This window comes from Clinocottus analis, unplaced genomic scaffold (genome assembly GCF_023055335.1).
Source record: "Clinocottus analis isolate CAN_PGR_092001 unplaced genomic scaffold, fCliAna1.0.p SCAF_4, whole genome shotgun sequence".
Taxonomy (NCBI): domain Eukaryota; kingdom Metazoa; phylum Chordata; class Actinopteri; order Perciformes; family Cottidae; genus Clinocottus; species Clinocottus analis.
The window spans coordinates 5,086,909-5,094,796 of record NW_027176153.1 but is presented as its reverse complement, the minus strand read 5'-3'; positions in this window follow the sequence as shown (position 1 = coordinate 5,094,796).

The following is a 7,888-nucleotide window of genomic DNA, read 5'->3' as shown; positions in this document are numbered from 1 at the left end:
GAGCAGGGAGTGATTTATAAACGCTATCACTTCATTTCTTGCCTTCAAATAGTCGTGGGGACTGAGCAGGAGGGCAGAGAGCTGATTCTCTCCATTAATTTTCTTGAGGGCTGTCACGTCGCCATACTATACTGTTATTGAGGAGGTGAGCACCCTTTCTATCACAGCTCTAAAGAGCTGTAACATTAAAAATTGTTGTAAGGTAATCGTTGTAATACTTTGGTTTTCTTCTGGATGATGGTTGAGATATCTTCCCATGTCAGGCAGGATGAGATTGAGATCCACTCTCTCTCGCACCTGGTTATAGATGACCAGCGGTACATGCTCTCATTCATTTTCACGGGAATCCAACTCAAATTCTTTGATTTGGTTGATTTTGGCTTACAGATTGTCATTGCCGCACTAGTCAGCCAGAAAGGAGACGTTATTGCCGTACACTGTCATCATTACAGGAAGTGATTCCCTAAAAAGCTGTATCCTCAGCCAACTCATTCAATTGTGTGGGAAATGTAATCATTGGTTTATGAACAGTGCTAATGGTCGAAGAGTTTGCAAATCTATTGTTGATTTTGACAACCTCTGTTTTACCCTAGTGGAAGTCTAAGACCCTGAGACAAAGAAACTACTTGTTGTAGCCTTGGAGGGATGATTGTATTCACATCTGACGAAGCATACTATTAATACTTACCATTTCATTGTTTGTTAACAGTAAAATAACTATGAACTCAAGTTCAATCAACTACCAATTGAACATGCGTTCATGATGGTGATTCGTAAGTGTAACAAGTACTTTGAAGTTGTTTTTATATACATCGGGGACAGAGGATGTCATATGTGTATGGATTGTATAGCCCTCTGAAGCAAATTTGGAATTTGAGATTTTTGGCTCTACAAAATAAATTGAATTGAATCCAAAATGTAAAAAAATGAAATTGACATCCCTGTTATAGCTTTGCTTCCTGTCAAATTACATTTGGTCCAGTGATGTGTGCAACATGCGGGGCCACTAGATACTGCAAATTCACTTGGAGACACAAATTCATATACAAGTTTAATTATATATGTAGCTGACTATATGTAAAGGAATGCCAAATAAAAATGGCATACCATACATTGGTTGTAGCAAAGGAGCTAACGCCGTGACCAAAAGCTGAAGCCAGAAGTGCCTTAACATGACCAATAGCTTCAAATATCTCCTGGGATTGAATTGAGATTCCCATCCACATTTATCTTTGAATATATTAGTCCATTCCTGTCATTAAGGACATTGAGGTCATTTCTTCTCATGGGTTTCTTGATAGAGATTTGATCAAAACGGTTGCAGGGACATCAGAAAGTTATGGGTTCATGACACAAAGACACCATTTCCCTAATTTTCCACTGTATATCTTTATGCTGTTAATGGCACCAAGGGTGATATTGCATATTGTTTCAAATATGATGAACTTGTTTATGTAACCTTTTAGCAGTATGTGGACACATTCATGGTGTCATCCATGGTGTCTTTGTAAATTTGAATATTTCCACCTGATGATAAGGAACATTCATATATATGGTCTGTGTATCGATCATCAGTTTTCCTCACATTCCCCCTCAGAAGATGTCTGATGAATACATTCCATGGGGCTGTTGACATACTCTAGAAATTAATTGCTCAGTTCATTTTTCAAAAGCCAGTTTGCTGTAGCAGTAATTCAGCCCTGTTTTCACTTTTGAGTGGGAATCCCCTTGTCATAAGAGTTAGCTTATGATAAGGTTTTTTTTTCTCGCTGGTTTCAATTGTCTTGAAGAATATGGGACCATAGACCTCAACAAAAGAGCAGTAATTACAGACTGTATACGTATCGGTGCTGGTCTATTTTAAGGGGTTTTCAGTGCTTGACATTAGGGGTTCTGTCAGCCATACTCCCAGTGTTACAGTGCAGTTACTTGGGTGCCAGCTAGGTTTGTAATCTCCAATTTGAAAGGGCTTTATGTGTTCTGATTATTGCGGATGAACAAGGATTATCAGGACTTTTCAGTGTGTGAAACAAAGGTGTGATAACTGAAAAGAGACAATAAAGATATTTTGCTTTGAAATGTGAATGGTGTAAGTCCATTTTGTTCTGTCTGATAAAACTGCATGAGCATCTGTTAACCTGCTTGAGTCTCTTTTAGAAGAACAGAGTCACTGCAAATACACACATTATCTTTACCTCGTCCAACAAGAGTTAAAGCCATCAGGTGACTCAGCCAGAATCTTCCTACAGCACTGATATTGACAACCTTTGGAAGATATGTACAAGATATGTGCAGGGTCTGCTGCTTTCCATGGCATAACAGAGATATGGTAGCTATGCTGAACACCGCTTATATTCATATCAAAACTGAGGGTTGTATGTGTATGAAAGAATACCTTTGTTACCTATAATACCTATATTCTGAATGTCCAATATCAAATCTCCCAACATCTATACATGTATTACATCAAAAAAACAAAAAAATGCAACAATAAATGTGTCACAATATTATTTATTATACATCTGTTCTTTTAAGCAAGCAAGGTGTGGCCAAGTACATATGTTAAAAAGTTTCTGTTTTACATTTGAATGTAAATGTGTTAAAGCACCTTGTCCTACGGTTGAAACGTCGACCAACAGACCTTAATCGACAAATGATATGCTTCTTCCTTGTGAATGCGTTCCAGTGAGGACACGTGGTGTCTTCCAGTCTTCCTGGCCTTTGCTCTCACAGTGTTCTCGGTTATTATCAGTTTGATTCCAGCAGCGGGCCTTGACCTACTTACCGCCTCACTGGGGCAACTGCAGCCTCCGGCTCTGCCCATCACCACTACAGGTATTAGCCAACCTGAGCATAGCACATGTGTGTAGTGGGAGAGAGTGGAGAGCGTCTCCAAGACCACAGCTTCTGACCAGCTGCCAGATTGTGGAATGGTAGTTGTCATGGGGCATTTTCCTTTTTGCTTAAAGAAGAACACTTTTTTCCTCTTTTTTGTCACCCCTTAAGTCCTGTGTGAGGTTTATGAACAAAAAACATTGTTAGTATTTCTTTCACAGAATGTTGTCATAAGGTCTCCCGTTATATTTATCAGGAAACAAAAAATACACTTTTTGGTTTCCCGAGGAGCATGAAGGTTTCTTCCTTTTCTTCCCTGTGAAAGGGTTTGTACTATCTTTATTTGGGGGCGTTGTTTCTGATCGGATGTGAGGTCCCGGGACAGGGATGCTATATGTACAGATTGTAAAGCCCTCTGAGGCAAACTATGTATTTGTGATTTTGGGCTATATAATATAAACTGAATTGAATTGAATAGAGTACATATTGGATCACGTTCCAGATTTTATTAATTCTCTGCCCAATAATATTTAATTTCCATACTTTCCAGCTCGAATAAACGGGTACTGAGTGAGAACACTAGTCTCTATTTTGCACTTGAGACTTAGAGAAGAGGAGGCCCTATCAAACGTCGGGCGATGGGGGGGAATCCTGAGTTCCGAATGATTTTTTTTTAAGAAGACATACTCATTTACAGGTTCACACTTGTATTTTGTATTTCTTCTAGAACATGTTTACAGGCTTTAATGTCTAAAACACTGTCTGTTTTAATACATCTGTATTTACCCCGACCCATTTTTGCTCATTTTAATGGAAGAACTGTGTTGCTAGGCAACAGCTTGGGTCCATGTTTACTTGCTTCAGCAGATGTCAACCACATACACTGGAACTACAAATGTAATGAAACCAACTGAGATTGGTATGTTTAAAATTGTTAAATGGTCTTCCTATTGTAGAGATGTGACATGACATCACACATCCTAACAACTCCTTTAAAGACCAGGAAAGCGGATCACATCACTCCAGTTCTGAGGTCTTTGCACTGACTTCCTGACAAACAAAGATTTGACTTTAAAATCCTGCTGCTGGCACGTCCAACTGGGAAGAGGCCCCGGGGAAGACCCAGGACACGCTGGAGGGATTATATCTCCCGGCTGGCCTGGGAACGTCTCGGGGTCCCCCAGAACGAGCTGGAAAATATTGCGGGTGAGAGGGAAGCCTGGGTCGGTCTGCTGGGTGTGCTGCCACCGCGACCCGACCCCGGATAAGCGGCGGAAAATGGATGGATGGATCCTGCTGCTGGTTTATAAGACACTGAATGGTAAGTGTGTCTGTGATCTGCTGCTACCTTATGAACCATCCCGACTCAGGTCGTCTGGTTCTGGTCTACTTTCTGTTCCAAAAGTCAGAACTAAACATGGAGAGGCAGCTTTCAGCTTTTCTGCTCCACAATGTCTGATAAGAGCTATTCATATTCATATTGAGGGTTTTACTTCGTTCCTACTAATATAGCACTGATACTTTTAGGATACAGGATGAGGTGGCTGTGGCTCAGGGTGTGGGTTCCCCGGCTTCTCCTGTCCACCGCTGTGTTGTATATTAATGTATATAATGATAAAAATCAAGCTTTTATTGTCAGTTTTACTTTAGGCTTTGCCTCTTCGTCAATACTGGGTACTTTTACAGTTGGAACAAAGGTTCAGCCCCCTCTGAAAACAAACCATTACTGAACAGTTTACAACTAATATGGAGCATGAGGATGGATGTATATATTTGGATCTAATTTAGTTTTTCATGTTACCTACTGACTGATTTTTTGTCATTGATTATTTAGTTGCTCTCCCACTAGGGATATGTCCCGGGACAGAGGATTTTGTATGTGTACAGATTGTAAAACCTTCAAAAACAAAATTTGTGACTTTGGGCTGTACAAATAAACTGAATTTAAATGAATTTTGTCAGTTGTTGCTTAACAAGCCTAGGACTGCAGCCTCATAGTTTTCATTTACATGTTTTTGTCAAAGTCGAATCATATTTTAGAATGCGCCGCTTGTATGTATTTTTTTGTGTATATTGTTAATAAATGTTCTTTTGGATCAGATACGTTTTTGGAACGGTAACATCATATGCCATTAAATGAACTTTCATGAACTACAAGAGTGACATGATGTGATGCGATGTGTTCACGTGCCATTCATCTTCAGTAGACTCGACTACTGTAACGATGTGTTCACAGGCCTCTGTAAAAAGTCAATCAGAAAGCTGCAGCTGATTCAGAACGCTGCAGCCTGAGTCCTCACTTAGACCAGGCAAGTGGATAACATCAATTTAGTTCTGAAGTTTTTGCACTGACTTCCTGTCCAACAAAACATTGACTTTAAATTCCTGCTGCTGGGTTTATAAAGCACTTAATCGTTTAGGGCCTAAGTATGTTTATGATCTGCTGCTACCTTATGAACTATCCAGACCCTACATACAATACTTGTTGAAATATCTAAATCTGGACCAAAGTGATGGACCGACTAGTAATAGCATCCCTAAATTTATACCAGGATTTCTATGATAATTGCTGTCATATTTGTGTGGCTAGGTTATGAACCATTCCTACAAGGAAGTGTAGTGTCGAAGTGCTGAATGGCTGTCTTTCCTCCTGTTAAGATTTAGAATGAAAGTTACTGGACTCATATCAGGTGCTGATGTGTAGGCAGGACGACGTGACGGCTCATCCAGATGTGGATGTCTGATAGTGGATCTGTGAGGTGGAACAGATGGCCCTGTGCCATTGCGGGCCGCCTCTGGATTATGTGGGGAAGTGACATAAGAGCCAACCAATGGGCTGGGGGTTTATTTGTGCCTGTGGTAGTGAAGCGAAGGATTCACATCTGCCAGGACGACTTATGCTCTTTCTTGCAACATGTCATGAACGAGGGCAATGTTGGATATTTTTAAACAGCAAGTGATATCAGGAAAGGGTCAGAGAGTTGAGGTGAAATATTTCCCTGATAGATATCTAGAGAAGTGTGTTCAAGTTGACACAGTTTAGCAGTGAAAGATCCCTCACTTCTAACACCTCTCTTATATAAACCATGTCACTTACAAGTTACCATCCAGTACAAACCACATTTCACATGACGGCTTCAATATCTGGCTCTGAAACCAAAGAGGAGCACGCCACGGCCCCACAAGGTGCTTGTGTTGCAATCACTTTGCTCGATAGTGCACTCTTTTCCAACACTTTATTTCCAAGTCATTGTATGTCATACAATACATGTTTCTTGTTTTAAGACATGTTGGATTTGTGTAATAACAGGATTGTTCCATGATGTAGTTATTATAAGAAGACTTGTGGCTGCAGAGATTACACAACGTGGTCTGAATGGATTAGTGTTCTCATTGCATTTAGCAGAGCTGATAAACTGCAGAGACGAAGCTGGGCCAGTAATTACTCATGCAGCTACAAAAACAATGGTTCATCTGAAACAGCAGTTTGCACTGTGGTGATGAAAGCAGCAGATAGTACCTGGAGAGCTATCATATAACATGTGTTTTCTCTAGAATCTATGAAGATTCCATTAAGAGTTGTTATTGTGTTCGCAAAAATGACTGAAATCCTACAATTCTGAATAATATACTGTTCACTGCATGTTGTCACACTACCACAAAACAATGCATCAGCGACCAATGTCTGAAAGCCCTGGTTGTGGATGAGAAGTTTGTTTTCTTTCATAATCATGTTTGTCTGATTGGGCACTTTTTCTTGTTTCTTCATTTACTTTGGTAAAAATATTTTTAAAACATGTAACAATAGGTACAAACAACATAAACACACTAAGACAACTGTCACACACTCCAAGAGACTTGCTTGATGCATTTATTCTCTCAATGTTGCTGTGACCCTGGATGATGAACGGTCAGATTATTTGTCCGATTGCGCAATGCACGCCCACCATCAAGACCATCCTGGTGCACAACGAGTTGCCCCTGTGAGGACAAACTAGAGATCTGCATGTTCCTGAATCAGACCAGTATTATTATTAGTATACTTTACTTCATTATCACTTTCATGTTGAAAGAACTGATGTAATGTGAGTAATTTACTCATTTGGCCTGAAAGGGGTATAGAACTAAATCCAGTTGAGTAATATTTCCTGAGCTCAGCTGTGCACATGCTCAGTAGAGTAAGTTATTGAAATTCAGTTAGTATTTACATTTGTCAGCTATATTTCTTTATTCACAAATTCATCTTAGCAGGCCATTCTTTCTGTTCAGACTGAACACATGTATTTCATTTGGCAATTTGAAGTGGAATAATGTAGAATAATGTAGGTCAATGTCACAAGTATATAAAGGAAACATAACTTTATATGTTATATTTACTTTTTCAAGGCATTATTTTCATATGATCAATCTTCGGTCAAAGGATCTAATGTTTACTCATAGAATTGATGGCATGCAACACCCCATGGACTATCATGCACATGCACAAACAACACAGGTAAATAAATAAACACTGTGTACAAAAAAGGCATATTACTGGATGTTCTTTGTAAATATTAAAGAGAAAGAGAGAGGCTCATCATTCCAAAATTCCTGTTGTTTGGTCATAACACCTTTCATGTTGTTCAAGTTCCTGGATCTTAAACGACAATTGATATCAGAAATGTGCAAAAGATTTGAGAGATATCACTATTGTTAAGTGTTTTAAATTGTAGCTATATTATAGTTATTGTTTACTTGGCTGTATTACAAATTGGACTTTTGGAAACATTAAAGTTCCCTACATTAAAGTCTTTTTTTGTTTTATTTTGTTTTTACAACAAATTTGAGAAAAACTTATAAATAAGGCCCATATCCAGACCTCCGGTAGTGAGACATAGTACAGCCCCTCTGATGTTCAGAATGTCCTCTGCTGACTCCTCTGAGTCCGCTTCACTTATCATCACACAGAGCACCATGTCCAGGGGAGGTTGCACTTCAAAGTCTTCAGCTTCTGCTTACTGGATGCATTCTTATTTATTTCCTTCATGCACAAATTGGCTGACAAGCTAAATTA